A 23,208-nucleotide genomic window follows, 5' to 3' on the forward strand; every position below is an offset into this window, starting at 1 on the left:
TAAGCTTTTACCCTTAAGAGAATGAAAAGAATTTAAGCAAGCAAGTATAATAATGGCAATCTGTCATGGTTTAACCACGTCAGCAACAAAGTACACCACAGTCCCACCTTCACAGTGGTGGTGAGAATTGAAAAGAAAAGGTAAAGCTCATGGGTTAAAATAAGGACCATTAAAAATTGAAATAATAATGATAATAATAATATCAACAACAACAATAATAGTGAAAGAGATAGGGAGTAACAGAACCCTAGAGAAACAAGTGATGCGCAGTACAATTACTCACCACCCCCTGACTGATGCCAGCCTGGCCCCAAGCGGTGATCAGTCCATCCTGGCCAACTCCTCGCCAGTTTAAATACTAAACATGACACTCTATGGTATGGAAAATCCCTTTGGTTAGTTCATATCAGCTGTCCTGGCCATGTTCCCTCACAGCTTTCTGTACACCTCTTCAATAGCAGAGCATGAGACACTGAAAATTCCTTGACTAACAGTAATCACTACTTAGCAGAAAACTTAGCCAAAACATCGATGTGATATCAGCATTACCCTCTTCCTAAGTCCAAAGTACAGCACTTTACCAGCTACTAAGAAGAAAATTAACTGTATCCCAGCCAAAACCACTGTTGTAATAAGACATAATTGAGAAGGTATTATATACATATTCATATGTAGTACCCAAAGAAACTGTTGCTGAATAGAGTGAACTAACAATGATCTTAGAATAAGAATTTATGTAGAGTGAATGTTTCTTCTGGGGACCCTAAGGATACAGGCTCAGGATGATAGTGGAAATCTTAGGGCTATAAACACAGATGGTCAATTATTGATCACTAAGGGAGTATAGCCCTTGAAAGGAGTCAGTTTTAGGGCATAACAAAACTAATGACCATATAACAAAGAAGTATGAATGGCTTAATTGTGTTAATGGTGTCATTAATTGTACTACCAGAAAGTTATATCCTGAAGAAAAAGAGAAACCTACTGTTGGAGAAAGCCATATGTCTTGAAAATTAGGAACCTTCTGTTGTACTATTTTCAAGGCATATTACAATCAATACATAACTTGGTCACGTACAGAATGGTGCAATAATCTACAGAAACTTCCTCTAATTGATAGCACAAGCAGAGTCACTGTTAAGACTGAAACAAATATAAGTACTTGTGCAGGTGCCTTGCTTAAAAAGGCCTTGTGCAGGCAAACCTTTTTTCCTTCATATTTCTTTTCTATATTTTGCTAGTGAAAAAAATTTAACCATATTTGTGGTACAAGACAGTTTTTTTAATAATAATTTGTAACTGGAAAAAAAAGTGGTCTTTTTTTGGGCAGGATGGGTGTTTTATTTTAAAATATCAATTGCACTTGAGATAGGAGCTATGAAAACAACAAAATCAAAACTAAGTAGTAAGTGATCACCAAGAAAATGTAACCAATAGGAATGCAACATCTTATTGACCAGTGCCCACTATATCTAAAAAATATAACAAAGAACTGCTAAATGTAGTAAAACAAATATAAGTTAGAAATCAGTAGAGATGAAAATAAACTTTGAGACCACTTTGTCGAAATTGTCTGAACTGGCAGTAAAAAACTCTGAAAAAGCATTTATGAAAAATGGAAAGTCAGCTGAAGGATTGCTGAGGTAACTTAATTGGACTAAGGGAGGATAAGAATCCTATGAGCTGCTAACATCATTAGCATTATCATCAATGGACTAGGAATTACAAAAGGCTATTTACTTGCCTTTTTTTTTTGGAGGGTGGGATGGGACACATGGTGAAGGGGACAGGGGATATGGACAAGTGCATATTTCAGAATTTTCATCCACAAGAGCAGTGTTTACACTCTATATTCAAAATTTCTACATGTCTTGCCTCTGCCTTCAATCACTGGCAATGAATTCTACGGATTTCATCGGGGAATGTTAAATTACAACTGCTATTTCTTACTTCCAGGATAAGTCTGTGCTGCAATTAATACAAGCAAAATCATTTATTTAGAAAACAACAGATAATTAAATACTGCATTTACAGAACATAGACTTGCATATCTATTCAAGTATTTCACTTTTACTGTAACAAAACTATGACATATAAATTAAAAATTGACAGGTGAAATATACTACTGCTGTAAATTAATAAACTCAGTCAATTTTTTTTTTATTATATCTTTTGATTTTCTGAGTTCTTAATAAAGAGATCTTTTACCTGTTGAAAGCCTATTTTTGTCCTTGATTTATAGTTGTATGCAAATATATTGTACATAATGAGGCATTTAAAATTAGTACTTCAGGATATAGAAATGATGTGATATAAATTGTTAAATTTATTTAACAGTGCAAAAGAGGCTTTGAATAAATTTAGTCATATTTGATATATTCTAAGCATGAATTTGCACTTATTTGATCAATGGAAGCAATAATACTATTTAACTCCAGTATCTGAAGTAGCACGGCAGAGATGATTTTGTTCAGAAAAGTAAGTTGAGATGTGATGTCCATACCTCAGACAGGCAGGTGACTCCCTTCACAGACCAAGACAAGAAATAGTACTTGTAAGTGTGATTCATCTCATCCAGAAATGACTGTCCAAACTATGTCAGACAAATAATTTGCTAAGAGTATCTGTTTAATGATATTGATTGTAAGGCAAATTCAGATCTTAATTGTAAACATTCAAATATGGGAGATCAATCTTATCCTTAAAATAAAACCCGAACAACCAAACCTTTTTTTTTTTTTTAGTTTTACATTTCTGTGAGGAAAAGAAAATGGAAACACACAGAACATGACATGACATATTTGTATTTCTTTTTATTTCTTCTTTTTTTTTTATTGACAGTCATCAATTGATTATTAAAAAAATCTTACTTTTTATAGAGTACAACTGTGTTTCCTTGAATTTGTCTTGTATTACAATCAATGGAAATATGATTGGTCCTGCAAAAATATGTGAAAGTGGGCAATTTACTTAAAGTTTTCTTCTCAAACTTTGGTCTTCATAATTAAGAATTCTATAATTCAATTTTTCATATCTTGGTCTGATTGCTAAATGTTGGAAGTATACAGTCCTCATAATTCCCTGAAGACATCCAAGTCTAAACTTTGGTTCAAGTTTTTTTAGAAAGTAAATAAAATCCTGTACACATAATCAATTAACACAGAAAATGTTTCATGATTTTCATCAAAACATCACAAAAGAATAAGTATTTAACTGTGTAGCCTGTAAGACAGGCTCTTGTATTTGGATGCTGATTCCAATGAGATGAGATTCAACAAGGCCAAGTGCCAGGTCCTGCACTTTGGCCACAACAACCCCTGCAGCGCTACAGGCTGGGCACAGAGTGGCTAGGAAGCAGCCAGGTGAACAGGGATCTGGGAGTTTGGATTGACAGGAAGCTGAACATGAGCCAGCAGTGTGCCCAGGTGGCCAAGAAGGCCAATGGCATCCTGGCCTGCATCAAGAATGGTGTGGCCAGCAGGAGCAGGGAAGTGATCCTTCCCCTGTACTCAGCACTGGTGAGGCCACACCTGGAGTGCTGTGTCGAGTTCTGAGCCCCTCAGTTCAGGAAGGATATTGAGGTGCTGGAGCAGGTCCAGAGAAGAGTAATGAGGCTGGTGAAGGGACTTGAACACAAGTCGTATGAGGAGAGGCTGAGGGAACTGGAGTTGTTTAGCCTGGAGAAGAGAAGACTCAGGGGTGACCTCATCACTCTCTACAACTCCCTGAAAGGAGGTTGTAGCCAGGTGGGCATCTGTCTCTTCTCCCATGCAACTATCAATAAGACAAGAACTTAAGCTTTGCCAGGTGAGGTTTAGATTGGATATTAGGAAGAAATTTTTTACAGAAATAGTAGTCAGATACTGTAATAAGCTGCCCAGGGAGGTGGTGGATTTTCTGTCCCTGGAGGTTTTTAAAACGAGACTGTATGTGGCACTTAGTGTCATAGTCTAGTAACCACAGTGGTAGTGGATCAAGAGTTGAACTTGATCTCAGAGGTCCTTTCCAACCTGGCTGATTCTATGATTCTATGATGTATACCAGTACACAGGCTATCAAGACCTTGTCTATCACTCTACAGTATTATATAAGGTTATCAATATGATGAATTTTTATTGTATCTCTGAGGCAAATTAAATAGACATTTGTACTTAACTATAAAAAGACTTAGTGAACAGTGCATTGAGCAGAATCCTACCACCATAAGTTGCTCTACAAGGAGTTTGCAAAGATATGGCATGAGGCAACTCCTTATATATACTTGCACCAGCACCAATCCCATGAAGGTCAATATCGGGTGCCTCAGCCTGGTGTTGGGTTCAACCTTCAGTGGCAGCTCTGTTTATCAAAAGTGATCCCTGAACACCCATATTCCATAATTGCTACAAGACAATGTTATGGTATATCTTCTTTCTTAATCTCATTAGAAGTTCTGTCTCTCCATTCCAAATCTTTCCTTGGTCATGAATTACCATTGCTGAGTAGCTACAGTTTCAATTTTCCCTTCAGCCTGTAAGTATTCATAACATGGAAGTTATATTTCAGCTTGATCTAAACACTCTTAAAGCCCTCCAGTAATCACAGTCATTAAGAGTAAGTTTCAAGTGTTAAAAAGGTTTAGCTACCTTAGTAACATCCTCTTCAGCAAGACCTGATGGCAAAATATTTACAAAGCTGTATTTAGAGGAAATTGAAAAGCAACCAGGGTAGCTAAATATCAGAATGATGTAATTTCTGTTCTCCTTAGTTTTATGGGTTTAACTATTTAATTTATCACATCTGGCTGTTTGAAAAATTCCACAATGATATCCATTCTGGATTAAGGCACTGACATGTGACAAGTACAGTGATTACTTTTTACAGTACTACTGAAACTGTGCTGGTAGTATTTTGCTTGTGTTGGTTCACTCACACAGTTGACACGGAAGACCTCTGGGTCCTCAACCCTGTCTTTTAGAATCATCTTTTTTTTTTTTTCACAAAAAAACCCTACAGTTTACCAAGGTCCTTTAAAGATACCCTAAAACTAAACCTGTTCTTTATATTTTCTTAGATCAATAACTCTGTGGAAAAAACTTTCATATCAAGACATCTCAAAGCAAATCAATTATGATGTTGCTGAAGTCTTTGAGGTAAAGGTGAGTAAAGTGGAGGCCAGAAATAAAAGGAAAAAGTTTAAAGAGAATTAACTATTTCCCAGTTATAAGAAATTCACATTCCATAGATGTAACTGTATGTGTTCCTTGCAGATCTTTTATTCTCACTGAACTGAACTCAGAATTAGTTAAGTAGATAGCAGCATCACCCAGTAGAAATAATCATGGCCATTTATGATGAACACTCATGCATATGACAAGTAAGGCCAAAAAGAAAAGGGGGAGCGAGAGAGAGATGTAATATTAAAGATAAAAATGTAACCTGAAAATTTAAGTATTTTATATCAGTTTTAAATAGATTGCTAAATTTAAAATTTCTGTCTCTTTCACACTGGCAGTGTATCTTGGAATTAACCAATAGATAAAAATTTTCACAAGTTGCCAATGGAATTTTTCATTTTAAACATAGGGGAGTGAGATTGTCTTGTTGGTTGGTTATTTTTACAAGAACAATTTTTAAGTGAGTTACTGTTCTGCAGGCTGTTTAAAAAGAAGTAGCTAGGTGGCAGAACAAAGAGGTTAATGCTTGCACTCTTGCTTTATAGCAGAGAATTTTGTAGAAGTATGTCAAAGATTTCTTTACAAGGATAAAAACTAAATTCTTCTTGGTATAAGCCATCATCTCTGACTCATCCTCTCTAACAGTTCAAATCAGTAAGAGCAAAAGTGTGGAGTGTCTTCATATTCTCTTTCAAAAAGGAAAGAGTAAGTTGGCTTCCTTGTCCCAGATAAATTTAATCTAAAAAAAAATCAAATTTTTTTTTTTTATTCCCTAGGAGAAATATTCTACTGAACAGGTTAATTAAAACTGCCAATAACCAAACTGTCATTTCTAATCAGGAAACAGCTAGTTGGTATGAGTCACTAAATATTGTTCATTGCATACTGAAGAAGACTGATTCCCTCCTGGGTTACTCCAAATTTTCAGGTATACCTCCACTAGTTAATACTGTCAATAAAATACAGATCATCCAAGGCTCTTCACATTTTTTTATTATAGAATGTTGACATTTTCTATAATGGCAGGTTTATAAGACTTCTGGAGAACAGTGAAAGGGTGTTATCAATTTCCTTAGATGGGAAGACATATCTGTGGAAAGATAATATTTATTAACTGAAGAACTGTATAGTGATTTTCTGTCTGATATGTGGATCTTGCCAATATAGTGTCTGATTAAAAAAACCATATCCAATTTAATATAATAAGAATTTCAGGATTTGTTTTTCTGTTCTTATGATTACTTTAGCATGTTATTATTCTGACCAACTAAATATTAATAATAATATTGCTTTTAATTTTACATAGTCACTACTTATTTTATACTCCCACTGATCACTTATATGTTGCTTATCCTGCTTCTGATATCTTTAAATCTTTTGTTTTTCTACCTGCTATACTGTTTGGGGATTTAAGAAATACTGATCATTAAAATAGTGCATGATGGAAAGTTTTTCATTTATGTTAAGCCCCTTTCCCTGAGGAAAACAGAAATAATTTTATAGCATCTTAAAGAATTACCATCTGAACCACCATAGATGACCATTTGTGCAATCAGAGTTCATACCAATCATAGGAAATGTTAACTGTGCATTATTAGGGAAGGATTTACAGCATACCTGGCATTCCTTGTGTATCTAATTTTTTTTAAAAGGACGAAGAAGGATATATGTAACTCTGGATAAAAGCTGTCTCAAAGATTTGGGTTTTGGTCATTCAGTTTTGTTAGGTCTTTTTGTTTATAGTTTTTTATTTATATAAATGCAAATGCTATTTAAAGTGTGTAGAGAATTTAATATATCGATGTGGTATAGCATTTATAAAATATTAAATTTTTAACTTCTCTATTTCTGAGAAGATCATCTCTTATCTATTTTATTTACCAAAAATAAATTAACAAGACTAACTTATCTGATATAGTATGGAAAAGAACGAGAACTTGTCTCACAATAGCTAATTGGTTAGTAAGGAAAAAAAAGGAAAATTAAAAGGAGAAAAACTTTATTTATACTTTGCTTACTGAAGTGTTGATGTAAGAGAAGCTAAATTATTCGGTGAGGCCAATGTCTCAGCAATCTTTTAAATTCTTAATTATTTTATTTCACTATAAAATAATTTATTTTCTTTCCATCACAAAGTTTACCTATAGAATTACCAGTGGATTTGGGGCTTATTCTGTATAAAGATAGGGTTGTTTGGGGTATTTTGGAGTTTTGCTTTCTTTTTTTTTCTTTACTTTTTAAAATATTTTCTTTGAGAAAAATAAATCCAAAGTTCAGTTTGACCTAGCTGATGAAGGTCTGAAATTAATCAAAGGTGATATGTGTTTAGATTCAAGGCTGAAAAGCTAAGAGTGTTTTGAATTCTGAATAAGTCTTAACTAAAGTAGGACGGAAAGCAGTCACCTTATGAAATATATGTGACAGAGAGAAGAAATTGGAAAATCAATCCTGTTTGCCTCATTTAAACATTTTATTTTCCTCCAGATGAACCAGTCCATCCAAAAAAACCCACATCTCTCATGCAGACTAAATTCAGAATACCTAAACTAGATTTTCAAACTCCCTTTAGAATCTTTGGACACCTAACCAAAACAAAAAGGCAGGCTAGGTTCATTTGCCTAAATCTGAGACTATGTGAGACTAGCTGTATTATTCATGCAGTGCTGGCAGATTTGATGATGTCAGACTGGTGGAGAACTCATACCTCCATGGTGGCAACCAGAGGCCGGGATACCCTGCTATACATCAGCTGGCCAAGATATCTATGTTTGTCTCACTCATACCCAGCAGTGTCTGGTGAGCTTTTTGGTTAGCTAAACATATCAATATCTTTATTTTAGCATGACCTGAACAGTTATCTGACAAATATTTTTCAGTTTTATTCTGCTTTTTCTGGAAAGATAGTCGGAACCAACTCCTCAATTTAAAACATCTGTCTGGAGTTCATGGCTTTCAGGCCTAACAGGCCCTAGCACTAACAGATCCATGCCATTAGTCTTTGACACCATTCAAGTACAAATATAGATAAGTAGTCAGGCAGTAGTCTCTTCAGCCTAAAAATTTTAGGAATCCTTTAAACATTGTTTTACACTTTGCTGAAAAGCATTGTTTAAATTCAGGGAGGAAGTAATTTATAAATGAAATCAATACAAATGAAAATACTAAAGCACACCATTAACCTTTAAGGAATCTGTAAAGTAACCTGCAAAAATAGTCATAAAAAAATTAAAAATGTTTTAGATCCATCTGTCTTATTTGAATTGTTTAACTTAGGTTCTCCTTAAGAACTTAATCACTTTGTCTTATTAAAGACGATAAGAGATAAGCACCCTTTATTCAGAGATTTAAATAGGAATCTCCATGTCTCCCCACCATCATCTTGTCTGTTCTATGACCTCAAAAACTCGTGAAAAGCCTTAACCAAACTGCTGAGTGGTAAAGCATCCCTTGACTGCACCACTTATGCCATGAAGCTATACAAGATCGTAGCGGGAGCTCTTGCTTGGTAGAAGTGGGAACAAACAGAAACATCCCCCTGTACACACATCTCCATGCTCCTCGAGGTGCAGGCCTTGCCTGTTAGAGAACACGAAGGGTTTTGATCCGAGTATTTCACTAAAGTTGGGGGGAATTTTTGGTAGGTACCTTTGCACACAAAGAGATAGGTGTATACACCATTTTACCTGTGTGCATGAGAATTGATTATGGTATGAATATTACTATGTCAAATCAACAGTTAAGTGGTTTTTATAATTGTAGTTAACACTATCAAATTTCTTTGTAAATGTTAAAGTATTCAATGTTTAAGTACTGCTAAGCCCTTTGCACTTTTATCTTTGCATCCATATCCTTTGCATCTTTATCCCCTTTTGCATTCTAGGCTTCCATGTAATAATTTATTTTGAATTTGATCTTCCTTTATAAGTTTTAAAATGTGTAAAAAAGTAGTAGATTGAGCCTTGCAATCAAACTCTGTAAACTTGCATTTTCACAAATTCATATTAAACTTCATTTTGGCCATACCTTTTGAGGTGTTTCTTTAAGCAGCCAAGCCACTGATTTGTGACGCAAATATCCTTTCTATTCCGAAGATATCTCATAAAACCAGGGAAAGGAGTGGCTCTATACATTGACTGAGCTCTAGTTTATAGGTCTTCGAAGGCATAGCTTCTTTTAATCGTCTTTTCAGTAAACTCAGTCAAGTTGTTTGTTCCAATAGATGTAAGATATTGATATTGAAGTTCTTAAGGTGGGCTCCCCAGTACAAGTTTGATTAATCCTTTGAAACATGCACAAATTTACAGATTATTAATGCTTTGTCAGAAAATATTTACATTTTATGTCTTCAGCAAGATCTTTGAAGTACATCTATGAAGCAGGTTTATTGCAGATGAAAGCAACCAAAAACTTCAGTTCAGTCTTTCAATTATCATTATTATTCAACTATTATTTTGATACATGAAATATTCTAAGATTTTTCTGAAAAATCATGACTTCAGTCATACTTTCAAGAATGGGTACACAGAATATTAATTTGAATGAATTAAAAATGTAATTATCAATGTTGAAAAATAGCAGCTGAACCAAGCATGGTATCTTTAATACTTGAAATCTTTCAATATTAAAGATTTTTGTCTGGTTTTATTTGTTTGTTTTCCCTTCTTTTATTGCAAAGGATCAGATGAGGACATAAATACACTCCTGTGATAAAATTTTATAAAAATATTAAGACTGATTTGGACCAAATCTTGGTACTATTACACTGTAGGAAGCAAATGTATGCTTGCAACAATATAGAAAAACCCAAAACCATTTTTTTCCAAAGGTAAATACCTTTGTAAATTATTTGGTTTTTAAGTAAGAGTGTTGAAGGATAATTTGAAATAAAACTGTGCCTTTTAAAAACCACTATTTTGAGGACACACTTCAGGCTACTAAAAACACTGGGAAGAGATATCTAGTTAGAGACAATGGTGGTGACTCAGTGCATTGTAGGCTATCCTGTGGGAAAAAAAACAACAAACAGGAGAATTCCAGCGGAATCAGAATTTTTTTTTTTCTTCTTTGTTAGGATTTAGAGATGAAGTGTAATTAAATTTTCTTAGGCTGCCTCAGTGTTTTCTGTCAGTCAGCATCACTCACATTGTTACTTTATATGACAGCAGACTCCTGGCCTCTCATGGCAGAGAAAATGAGAGGAGGATATCTTCACTACTGAGTCACTCTGAAGGCACAGTTGGAAACAAACTGTAATTTTAAATCATCATTGCTAGCCTGCTTTTTATATTTACAGGCATGACAAATATAGGAGAATACTGTGGAGTACTAAGACCTAATGTTAAACTGAAATTAGTGTAGGTTAATCCTGCTCCCAGGTTGATGTGGAGGGTGATGTTTGGCTTTTCTTTGTGTTACTTTTTTAGTTTGTTTTTTTGTTTGTTTGTTTGTGAGGTTTGTGGTTTTCTGTTGTTTTGGTTAATTTTTTTTAAATAGCAAACTGTTATTATTCTTATATCTAGCCACTGGACTTTCAAGCAACACAAAAATGTTACCTAATAAGTACAAAATCTTTCCTGGATATTATTTCCTTTCTCTGACTTTGAAACTGGAGTTTTATACATTCAGGCTGTGTGAAAATGTGTTCCTAAAAACTGAAAAGAGAAAGCTAGGAGAAAAATGCTTATTTTCTAACTGTATTTCTATCTGCCAGTAAAATTTGCACACTAGAATTCAATGGATTGTGAGAAAATTATTAAACTGATGGTAATATCAACAGTAGAGTAGAAGAAAATGTTATTTTGGGCACTCTACAAAACAATAATGGAACAAATACACAAATAATGTAAACATATTAAATGGAGTAAATCTCATACCTAAATTGGACATCTTTGAAAAGTGTAATGAGCACAACAAGGTTTAAAACATTTTTAAGAACTCAACAATCCAACATATGGTTATTGTATTTTTTTTCTGAAGAGTAAGGTAATTGAACTCTTATCAGTCTTTGCTAATGAAAAATTACAAATTTAACAAAAGGTAAAGAAGAAAAAAAAAGGCAGAAGAAAAAGCAATTGCTTCTCCAGTTTACAGTAGCTCAGGATTTGAATAAAACTCCAGCTACAATATTTGCAAACTTAAAACAGTCATGTAAATTACATATCTGAAATAACTCCCATTAGCAAGTGGAAAGAGGAAATACTAGTTTACTACTATCATTTGTTATTATGAAATTCATCAATCCATAAGTAGGAGTGATGGGATTTAGGAAACTTCTTGTTAATATATTTGAATGGACAATTGCCCTTATAAAGAAAATGTGAGGCAAAAGTGACTATAGAGATTTCTCTGGAGGATTGATTTTGTATATGTTTATACAGAGCATTTTTATATTAGGTGCATGTACATAATTTTATGTTCCTATATCTATATATTTATAATAGATTTATAGTATCTGGAGCCCCTGGTGGTCTAGTGGTAAGGGCGCAGCGCTGTCACCGCCGAGGCCCGGGTTCGATTCCCGGTCAGGGACACTCCCGGGCAGATGGAGCTCGTTAGCCCTTAAAGGCCATCCATCTACATCCTAAGGACCTCGCTGCCACCGTCCAAGCTCGCTTGGCCCCGGCAGATGAACCTTAGGATTAAAGGGTGGGCTCAGTTCCGCGCACACTGTGTCTCACCTAAAAAATCCAATGCGCAGGCTGGAAGGTGTAAAGACCTTCCCCGGATCTTCGCTCGCGAAGACTGGCCATTATTATTATTTATTATAGTATCTATTTTTATAGGAAAAATAACAGTTATATATTTTAAATATTTGTAATATTTATAACAGAAAAATAGTAATTTCAACAGTTACAGTTATTTCCTTGTAATTCACAAACCTAAAGAGTGCTATACTTTACTGAACTCTAAAAAGGTCTGCATTAAACCCAATACTGAGGATATGCAATTGTCTTTTGTCTTTGATGGTATTCAGACCTCCTCCTTCAGGCATTCACTAGTCTCTGTTTATGTCCAATATAATTTTTTTAAAAAGAAGACATAAAAGGGACCAGATTTTCTTTTAATTAACAATTTGTGTCTTTTCTTGACACAGGATCTTTATCTACAAATGATGAATAGACATTTGGCACACTACAAAATAATCAGCAAAAGAAAGGATATCCATGCCATTAAAAGTTCTGTGAGTCAGTCTATCCCTGACTTTTTTGACTCAAACTAACATTTTCATTTCTGACCCCCAAAAATAGCAATTATTTTTAATGGTTTCATTCATACTTTCTAAATAACAGACCACTATTTGTAAAGGAGATTGATTTTTCTTTTTTTTTTTCACTGTACTCATTACCGTAGTTTTTTGGCATAGTATGAATTCTTTAAATAAGCTTCAAATCCATCTTCATGTGTCTTTGTTTGTGTTTTTAGTTTGTTTGTTTGTTTGGGGGTTTTGTTTTTGGATTTCTTTTAATAAACTACATAGCAGCAAGTTGGTTTGTGTCAAATAATGGAACACTAGGAAAATACATGATGTGACACTAAACTTATTATTCTTTGCATGCTTGGATGCATGTCATACAGTTCCAAATGCCTGGCTGATGTCAGAGGTGATCTTCTAGGAATAAAAAGCAAGGAAGTATTAAGCACAACAAATAAATAGTGCATAGGTCTTCTCCACTTGATACATAATAATCACTATGGTACTGACACATATTGCACATCATTATTACACTCTCTGTATTCATTAGACAGATAAACATTTTAATTAGGTGGGGATAATAAACTTTTGACTTGTTATGTTTTATTTCCACACCACAAAACATTTTAAATGGCTACAGATGCATTTTAAAATATGTGTTAAATTATATCCATTACAATGAAACTTTTAAATATTTTTTTCTCCTTTTCTAAAAACTGGGCTGGGGTGGGGTGTTTGTTCGGTTTTTACACAGCGCACCAAACTTATCTCTTACAGACTCTCCCCTGACTCTTCCAGATGGAAACTAGAAGACATTCCATAAGCAGCAGCGTTCAGGTTTGTTTAGGTTAGAGTTCAGTTAATTTAAAAATAAAAATTGAAAAATTCTAGGTATGTAGGTTATAAAAATGTGATGAGGTAAACCGCACAGAATCAAGCAGTCACTAGAGCATCATAATCTTGTATGTAACTGGTGATTCACAGATTAAATTATTGTAAATTAAATAATTAAAATCTGTCATTTTGCATTTCATATACTGAGTATCAAGTGATCATTCACAATATATTCAAGTCAATTTGCACTTAGATAGCTCTGTGGTTTGTTTTTTACAGATGAAAAAAGGCAGTAAAATTTATTTATTGGAAAAAAATTCTTAGCATAACAGAAGGAAAAAAACTGATGTATGGAAATTAAACAAGAAGAAACAAAAAATTCAAAAGAAAGTTGAAACATTCCAAAACTGATAACAAAATGGTGCTTATTTCCAATATTAAAAAAGTCTCCTATATAAAAAAAGTCTCAGAAAAAGATTGTTTTTCTCCTGTGGCACACTGTTATTAACTTTTAATTTTTCTACACAGTGCAGTGAAAGAAGGCAGCCTATTGTATTTACAGATCAAGATAAGTCTTCAGACCAAATACACTTTCTCTTTGCTTTGTGTTCTTCTACTGCAAGGCTCACAAAATACTTCAAGATTAGCTGATAATGCGTGAGATTCATTTCAGTCATATTTACTTCAGTAGAATTCACCATGAAATAATATCCTTGAAGGTGTCTATTGCAGAAACTTGAAATCTCATCTTCATTCTAAATGCCTAGCTTGAAGAACCTAAGTCAGTGTGGTATTTTTGAGGATGTTCTTTCCTTTTTTTTTTCTTTACTTAAAAATAGGAAGTTTTTATATATATATATATATATATATTCTTCTAATAATTGAAACCATTTTAATAGTTGTCCAAGTGTAAATTCTTTTTCCCCAAGCATTGCCCAAATTATTGTTGAGAAAAGAGAAAAGGTGAAAATGCCATGTGTTAACTCTACACCATGGATTGGGAGTGAACTGTCAGCAATATTTTCACTTTCCTCTTCAAATCTGTGATTTGATTTATGACTATGTGTGCTGGTTTAAAGGTAAACTGGCAGGAGAAATGAACCCAACTCAAGAGAGATTACAATGATACATGATTTTAGATAAGTGAATGTACATCAGAGAGAATGTTCAACTCTAAGCCAAATAAACTCTGGGTAAGGGGAATTATTTACCTTCTTTCCCTTTTACTTTCCTTTTCCCCACAATATTTAAATTTTATTTTCCACAGATAAAATATACTGATTAGCTACCAGGTTATCACATGCTTCTGGCATTTTGGTTTTTCTCCTTGATTTTCTTCTCTCTCATTTCTACTTTTTGTGATGTTTCTGAGGCTATTTACTTATTTTTTTGCTTGCTATTTTCTCAATGAAATGATGCATTATAGAGAATCTACATATTTACATATATTAGACTAAGAAAGATATGGTATGATTAATTTACTATGGAATAATGCTCAAACTGGGTATTAGGGGATCTGCAGACATCATTTTCTACACCATAAGAGGATTTTAGCCTAGCACTTGCACAACACAGATGCCTCAGAATATCTGAGTCATTACATGGATTGTCAAGATTACATCTAAGTCTACCACTTATATTACCATGATTAGAATGCAATATTTCCTTCCCCTTAACCTGTAGTCACTGCAAATTTTCTTAATCTTCCTTAAAGATTCATCAGTTGATTCCTTTGTTCACTGGAATTTCAAATGAATACATGAATTCCCTGGATGAGAAAGAAGATACAACCTGTTACTGATACTTTTGAGGATTTACAAAGGAACAGGAGCCTGTCGGTTGTAACTTGAAAAAGAATCACAGAATCAATTAGGTTGGGAAAGACCTCTGAGATCATTCAGTCCAACCTATGGTCAAACACCATCTGGTCAATTAGACCATGGCACTAAGTGCCATACTCAGACTTTTCTGCCCTCAAGATGAACTCTCAAGAAAGGTATGGAGGAAGGGCCTGACAGCAACAATTAAATTATATTTACATTAAAAATTGAGATAATGTTTATATAACTTCACGATTAGCACCAAACAAAATGTATTTGCTGCACTTATTTTGATGCATACATATGATTATGTACTAGCACCATTTTTTACAGTGTGTTATTTAAACAGTTCTTTCTACAGAGTAGTGATTTGTCATCTTCAATATTGTAAAATGAAGCATTTAATCATTCTGTGCCATAGGCACAGTAAATGGGGAGTTATCATGAGGAGTGGTATTGCTGCTTCAGTGAGAGAATACCAAAAGTAGTTATTTATTGTGTAAATTGAGATCATTATACAACACAACTGCTGCGGCAAAATCTCCATAGGCTACAGAAATCAAATAGATAACACAAATATTCTAATGCCACATTTGATCACTGCAGATGCAAATATCAAGACTGTTGTCTAATAAAGTATGATTTAACCTGATTCTGTATTTAATTTGATTTGAATTTAATTTCTCCCACTTTTCTGTTTTATGTAAAACTTTCAGATTTATATGAAACAATTTATTATATGCTAGGGAATTTATTTCAGTCAAATAATTTAAAAAAATGTTGGAGTTCACAAAAAACTGCACTCTAGAGGGGAATAGAAGATACTTTCTGATGGATATCATAAAATTTATCATCATTATAAACGCACACTGTGTGCTAAAAAGAAATGCAATTTCTTACAAAATTCCCATAATATAGATTTGTGCCAGAGTAAGGTATACACTATTTTGAATTCTGTGAGCTTTTTGTGTACTTCACATACTCTAAGGGTTTGATCACACTATTTAGCATGAGAAGAGCTGTGCTGTTTTGAATGAAAAAGAACCAGCACTTGAATGACTAGAATTTTTTGGGACTATTCCCCCAGCTGATACCCTTTGGAATAAATATTTACACTATAATTTAGTCCATGAGTTGGCTATAAACATTAGGTTTCCCCATTGGTACTACCTTCTGACAGGAATCAATGAAATATATTATTTACTAAAATTTATCTGGGAAAAATGTTGTAACATCATAACATATTTTTCTCCTGTTAGGATGGAAATTTTATGGTCTTTTTCTTCTTTGTTGTTCCTTTTTTCTCCAGTTCCCTCTCCCAATGTAAATGGATGTACTGAAATACTACAGAAAGGATGGGCTGCTTTGTTCAGTTATAGGCTAATTTTTTTTTGTTCCAAAAGATTAACTTAATTTTATCAAGTTATATCATTTACACCGAGTTTTGCTATTAACAGGGAGTGAATCAAATGCCATTCTTTTTGATGTTTAATCTTTGCTAGCATGCAGTCCAAACGAGGAGGTGGGACCGTTATTTTTATGGCATATAAAAGAATTGGCACTTCCTTTTATCTATATTATCTCTGTAGTTTCCAGTAAAGATTTACAAGATCCAACGTGACCTCTCCACTTATATCCTCCTTCCATCTTTTGGCCCCTGCTCCTGCCTGTGACTCCGTCTCTTCCCACTTCAACACCATGACTTCTTGAGCCCTGCTGTCCTTTCCCCTGTTTCTTCTCCTAACAATATAATCATACTGTAATATCCAGCAGTTTCTGACAGTCAACGCTTCAGTCCCACTTCTTTTCTGTATCACTTCTTCCCTTCATCGGCGAACTCCTTGAACTCATAGATTATAGCAATTGCCTCAAGTTCCTTTCCTCTCAATCCAGCATAGATCTCCTCTAATTTGACTTTTATTGTGCACCAAGGATATGTTAACATCAAGGCCTACAATGACCTCTCCATGTCAAGTCTCAGGGCCTTTGCTCTCCATACTTGAACTCTGCTGTTTTTATCATGACTGATCATACATTCCTTTTCAAAATCATACTTTGCCTTTGCAACTCTGTCCTCTCCTCACCATTTAACTACTCTGACTAGAACATGTAACATATGGGCCACAAGTGGGAAAGAAAGGAAACTCTGCTAGACTTCCAAAGCTCTGTTAAATAAAAATATTGATCTTTTCTGAAACAGACCTTGTCATATTGCATTGTGAAGTTTTTAATGTAAGCAACAAAGGCCTGATTATCCGTGGTTTCTACAGTTCTGTCATCTTCAGTAATTTTCTATTCCACTTCTCTTTTTGTATTATATTTCATGTTGTGCAGGAATGGTAAAGGCAGCCAGCAGCATACTACCACATTGTTCAGGAGTTTTGGAGTTTTTGTTATATGTACCAATAGCCCTAAGTACCATCTTATGAGACAATATAGCAGTTATTACACTATCATAATATTTATATCAGGCTTCCAAAGAAAACTGAATTGAAGTTGCACATGAAAAAAAAACCCACAAAGTTCCTTGTAGCTAAGTGAATATGTATATAAAGCCCCTAGCCCATAACAAGTTCATAATTTGGGCCTGGATGATCAGTGATGTCCTATAGCTTCAGCTTTTTAATTTATTAGTCATAGTTTATTCCCAGTTTTGAACTCTCTGACTGTTGTCATAAACATCTATAAGTATTTTAGGATGCTGTCAAGACAGTTCAAGTTTGTCTCAAATTAAAAGTCAGAAATAGTGGGGGATCAGTTTTCAAATATTTTCCCAACACTACTTCAGTACTTCTTTGGCATGTTGAACAGTATCATGCTGCTGTTAGAAAGATAATATGACACTTAAAAAAGAAGAAAACTTTATTTGAGGTAATTATTTTGCCTGTAATCCAGGAAACACATTTAGGGCTCTGTCTGAACAAATAAAACTGGACTTATTTTTTGTACCCTGGACGAGAAATCTTACTTATGCCCCTGAACAAAATGGATTAATTCTAATTATTATGTAGGTATATTTAACAACTTACATAAAAGTTATAAAAAGAAACAAAATTCATCTGCCAAAAACACATGGACCAGTGTTTTAAAGATTTGCAGTATTTATTCTCACAATGAACATTTTCACTTACAAAAATCACAGAGTGGCCTTATAGTCTAATAAGTAAGATATTTAGCATGAATATTGTTTGAACTCTGATTTGAAGTGGTGTAACTATATAATATGTCATAAAATAAAATAGAAGGAGAAGGAAGGGAGAATGGCACAGGAAGTCAGATGACAAATAAAATACAATATCTGACAAAATTATTTTGCACAGCAGAAATTAGTCTGATTTTTAGTTTAAAGTGTTTAGTAAGTATCATATGCTGTGGGAAATATTGTCAAAACACTAATGCTTATCTAGATCTGTCTTAATCAGTAATTGCCATAACACATAGGCACAAGAATAAAAAAATCAAAAAAGCATAAAGCCACATCCTTCCTGAGTCCTATTTGTACCTCTCTTGTCCCTAGTTTTGCAAATATAAACAAATACTCTTATTCTTAGCAACTGTGTCAGCCCCTTTTCCACTCTTCTTCTATGTTTTTGTCTACAGCACTCCTTAAATTGTATTCCTTCCCTTCTACTACCAGGAGCCGATCTACCTATCATATTGGCTGCACAAATGGATAAAAGACTGTGTAACAAAACACTTACTGGGAAAGAAATGTTAGTAAAAAAAAAAAAAAAGTGGGTATTGCTTTTTTTTTTTTTTTTGTCCTCAGAAATGCTCTATCCCATGATAGGTAGGTTAGGAACTCTGGAGGCATATCATGACTGTAAAGCTGTAACAACATCAGAAGGAGCCAACTAAAAGTAGTTCTAGTTTTATTTGCTGGTTCAAAGAGGTCAACACAGCATTGCAAAATATAAAATAGTAAACACTGATTCCCCTAAATGAATATGACTTTCATAACAAGGTTAAAATAGAGACATCATAAGGATAAAGATGATGCCTGAACAATGTTTTAACTCCACATTACTGAAATATAGTAATGCAGAAGAAATAGAAAGCATAAATTTTTAAAAAAATTGGCCCTGTTTCAGCTCTTCAAAGGATTATGTAGCACATCTTAACATATTTTGTTTGTTTCATTACTCTTTACTAGTTTGTAGTAAAGTGGTAGATTTTATTCATGCTCACCTCAGACAACAGTCACGTGAAATTCCGATTTGTTTTGATACTAATGAGCTAAACAGTGCTAGGGACATTCCTCTGACTCAGATGTTAAATGGTAAGGTGTAGCCATAACTGCACAGTTAAATGTATTATCCTTTGCGACAGAATAGCTGCAGTCAGGATTTTTGCTTCTGGGCTCTTCTAACTCCTCAGCTGTACCCCAGGAATTATTGAAAACAGTAAATTGTCCAGGACTAAAATCATCCCTAAAATACTAACAATTTAACTGCATAGACAGAATCACAAAATCACAGGATTGACATGTTGGAAAGGACCCACAAAGATCATCGAGTCCAACTCCTGGCCCTGCACAGGACCATCTCCAAGAATCACACCACTTGCCTGAGGGTACAGTTGTATTCTACTGCCTCAAAGTACTTGTCAATATAACTGAAAACCACACATCACCATCCAACCTTAGTGGTTGACTCCATTAACCTGATGAACAAAGAAATGCATTTCAGTGTTGATCATTGAGCCTCAGGGATGTTTTGATGCAGTCGGAGACTGAAGCTTAGCAGCTGTACTGACTGTACTTCCCTGGCTGGCAGATTCTGAAATGTTTGTGTGATTTTTTTTTTTTTTTTTTTTGGTCAGCTCTCAACAACTGTCCTTCTGTTTGTAACCTCTTGTGGTAGTCGCAACCATTCTGGAATCTGGCAGAGCCTTGAGACATATCTAGCTTGATGTGGCTCTTCATTTGCATATAAATTTATTTCCCTTTCATATATCTTACAGTCAAATACACAATACATTTCAGGACATTAACTTTTCATTCTCTTGTCAGATAGTAGTAGAAATAAGACCAGCGAAAAAAATCCCCATGGTTAAACAACAATAAGGAAAACTGGATTATTTGTTACAGTCTTATTCTTGTTATGTTGCTGTGAATAATCAGTTATGTCTTTTAAGGGGGAATGTACAATAGACTAAAAAATCAAAGTTGTTTTGTTTTTTTCATAGAAAAACAATTTTGAACCTTTCAAATGCTGTATGTCATGGACTGCTAGCAAAATAGATACAAAATGACATGACAGCAATAAAAAAAGCAAAGTTCTATGATGTGAAAGATTGCTTGGAACAATCATAATTACAGTTTGAAAAAATTTAATTTGTATGAACTATTGTCATTTTTTTTAAAAGAACAAAATTTGTATAAATATTCTACTTTAGTTTTTCCAGAAAGGGTACAAGTGTTCCCTGTTTTTTTCCCATAGATATCTGCTCTATTTCCCCTAATGGAATAGAACGTTTCAATTGGAAGTTCATACAATGATTATTTTGTCTAACTGTCTGACCACTTCAAGGTCAGACACAAGTTAAAAAGTTGTTGAGGGTGATGTCCAAATGGTTCTTATACACTGACAAAGTTGGGGCATCGAACACTTCTCTAGGAAAAGTGTTACAGTGTCTGACCACCCTCTTAGTGAAGAAAAGCTTTCTAATGTCCAGTCTGAAACTCCCCAGTGCAGCTCTGAACCATTCCCACACATCCTGTCACTGGATCCCAGGCAGAAGAGATCAGCACTTCTCTCAGCAGTTCCCCTCCTTAAGAAGCTGTAGAGAATAATGAGGTCACCCCTCAGCCTTCTTTTCTCCAAACTAGACAAGCCCAAAGTCCTCAGCCACTCTTTATAGGACACTCCTTCCAGCCCTTCCACCAGTTTTGTTGCCCTACCCTGGGCACATTTAAGGATTTAAATGGCAATGCCCCAGATTGCACATAGTACTTGAAAAGAGGCTGCACTACTGCTGAATACACCAGGATAATCACCTCCTTTGATCATCTGGTGATGCTGTGTTTGGTGAACCCCAGGATGGGGTTTGCCCTCTTGGTTGTTAGGGCACGCTGTTGCCTCCTATTGAACCTGCTGTCAACCTCCACCCCCCTTTCTGATTTCCAGAATCTGATTTCCAGAGGGCTGATTTCCAGCCACTCCTCTCCCAGTTTATACTTGTGTCTGGTGTTACTCCATCCTAGGTACAGAATACGACATTTGAACTTGTTACATTTCATCCCTTTGATCATTGCCCATTGCTCCAATCTATTGCCATTTCTCTAATAGACATTTTGTTCCCTGAGAGAGTCAACAGCATCTCCCAGTTTGGTGTCATCAGCAACCTTGCTAATAGCGCATTCAACTCTTGCATCCAGACAATTGATAAAGATATTAAACAGAACTGGGCCCAGAACTGAACTCTGAAGAATGCCATTGGTGACTGATCACCAGCCAGATGTAGCACCACTCACTACAACTCTTTGAGATCTGCCCTTCGGTCAGTTCTTTACCCAGTACATTTCAGCTACAATACCCAGGGCCTCATACCTCCTTATCCCTTGGGTCTTCCTCCTGGCATAAAAGACCAGATCCTGACACTGTCTCCAAATACATGCATACAGGGTTGGCTTACATGCATTGGAGATTGCAGAGTGGAGCTCCATTGATCAATCACCCTCTAGGACTCTCAAATACTGCTCAGTTCGCCTACTTCCTCCTGCAGCTCAGCCATCAAACAGAGCAGTTCATCAGTCTGATCACACCTACCGTAGGCTTGCTTGCAATCACTTTGCATCTCTCAAAATATGCCCTCATGCATCCCACAGCTACAAACCTGGGTGGTCAGATGCTTGAAGAGGAGCTGAATCTGTGTGGCTGCATTGGTTCTCCATGGCGCTAGAAGCTCAGGAGAAGCAGAAACCCCTGTTTTTTGCCAGGCAGAGAGCATATTGTTTTCCTGCTGAGTAATATACAATGGCTTCCATTGCAATCAGCTCAGCTGATTGCTTCAGCCTCTTTGCAGCTCACTTGCTCCTGGGTGCAGGCTCTGTCTTCTCATCCAGTATGCTCAGGGAACACACCTCATTCAGACAAAGCCCTACTTGCCTACTTACATCTTTGACGTGTCCTGCTGCTGGTGCTCCTCACACTGCCCCAGCTTTTGCAGCAATCAGTGATTATGTTCTGATTGAAAAGGTTCTACACAGAACAATCGAATTCACACTGTTTTTATGCATTAGATCATAGATTATTACGATATTTAAAACATGATAAAAACCCTATGTAAAGAAAAGCCTCTTTCAAATTTTTTCTCTGATTTACAGCAAGATTCACTATGAAACTTCCCCAGAATTCACTATTTTAGTGCATTAATTTAATCTAAATCTGAACCGTGTTTAATTAAAATCCCAGTTCTGACAAAATATATACCTGTGCATCACTTTAATAGTACTTATGGGTAAAGGCACTTGAGAGACATTTTGCAGTACTACTTTAACAAATTTTAATCCACTGTTTATTGGGGTTGATAGTTAAGCCTTCTACGTTGTATAGCATTTCTTATAGCATAAGAGACAATATATTGCTTGGCTTAATTTCTGTCTGAAGACATGTATTTGCTGACTTTCCTTATATTACTGAGTTTCTAGCATCTGTCAAGTACAGTAAACAAAAAGGCTTTCGATCAACCTGGCCTTACTTGTAAAGGACAAATGAAAGCATGATTTATGTTAGTAAACACTTTTTAATTAACTTCAGTTATACTGATTTGGTTTTCTTTTATTTTGCTGCAGTCAAAGACTAAGTATATTGGATGCTAGAGCTGATAAAAGAGGTTATTTAGTAAAAAGAACCTATGAAGTGTGAAAAATTGAATTAATTAAAATCAGAATGTAAGCACACATTATAAGCCATGACCAAATTATGTTGGCAGTAGATTCATTCAGGATTTTGAATCATATATATCCAGCAAAAGTCAGGAACTACAAATAAAATAATTTTCATGATACAGATATATAGAACAACAGGTGCAGTCACAGGTTCATTTCAGCATTTATGAAAAAAATTAAGACAAAGTTTTCAACAATGAAGTTGTCTGCACATTCAATTTTTTTTAGTAATAATAAGTTGTGATACAAACCACAGAAAATCGATTAAGTTTAGGTGAAGCAAAGAAAGTAATGGAATGAGATGCTAGTAAAGTC

At 34.9% G+C, this 23,208-nt stretch overlaps 1 long non-coding RNA gene across 1 annotated transcript in view; it reads right to left on the reverse strand.

The window, feature by feature from the left end:
• LOC126649756 (uncharacterized) overlaps positions 1 to 22,027 on the reverse strand; it is an 87,365-nt gene extending 65,338 nt beyond the window's left edge. The window contains exon 1 of the long non-coding RNA XR_007631134.1: positions 21,840 to 22,027. This is a non-coding gene — a long non-coding RNA (uncharacterized LOC126649756). The remainder of the gene's footprint in view (positions 1 to 21,839) is intronic.
• Positions 22,028 to 23,208: the final 1,181 nt, after the last annotated feature.

Source organism: Myiozetetes cayanensis, unplaced genomic scaffold (assembly GCF_022539395.1).
Source record: "Myiozetetes cayanensis isolate MyiCay16 unplaced genomic scaffold, myiCay2020 scf5-8, whole genome shotgun sequence".
NCBI lineage: Eukaryota > Metazoa > Chordata > Aves > Passeriformes > Tyrannidae > Myiozetetes > Myiozetetes cayanensis.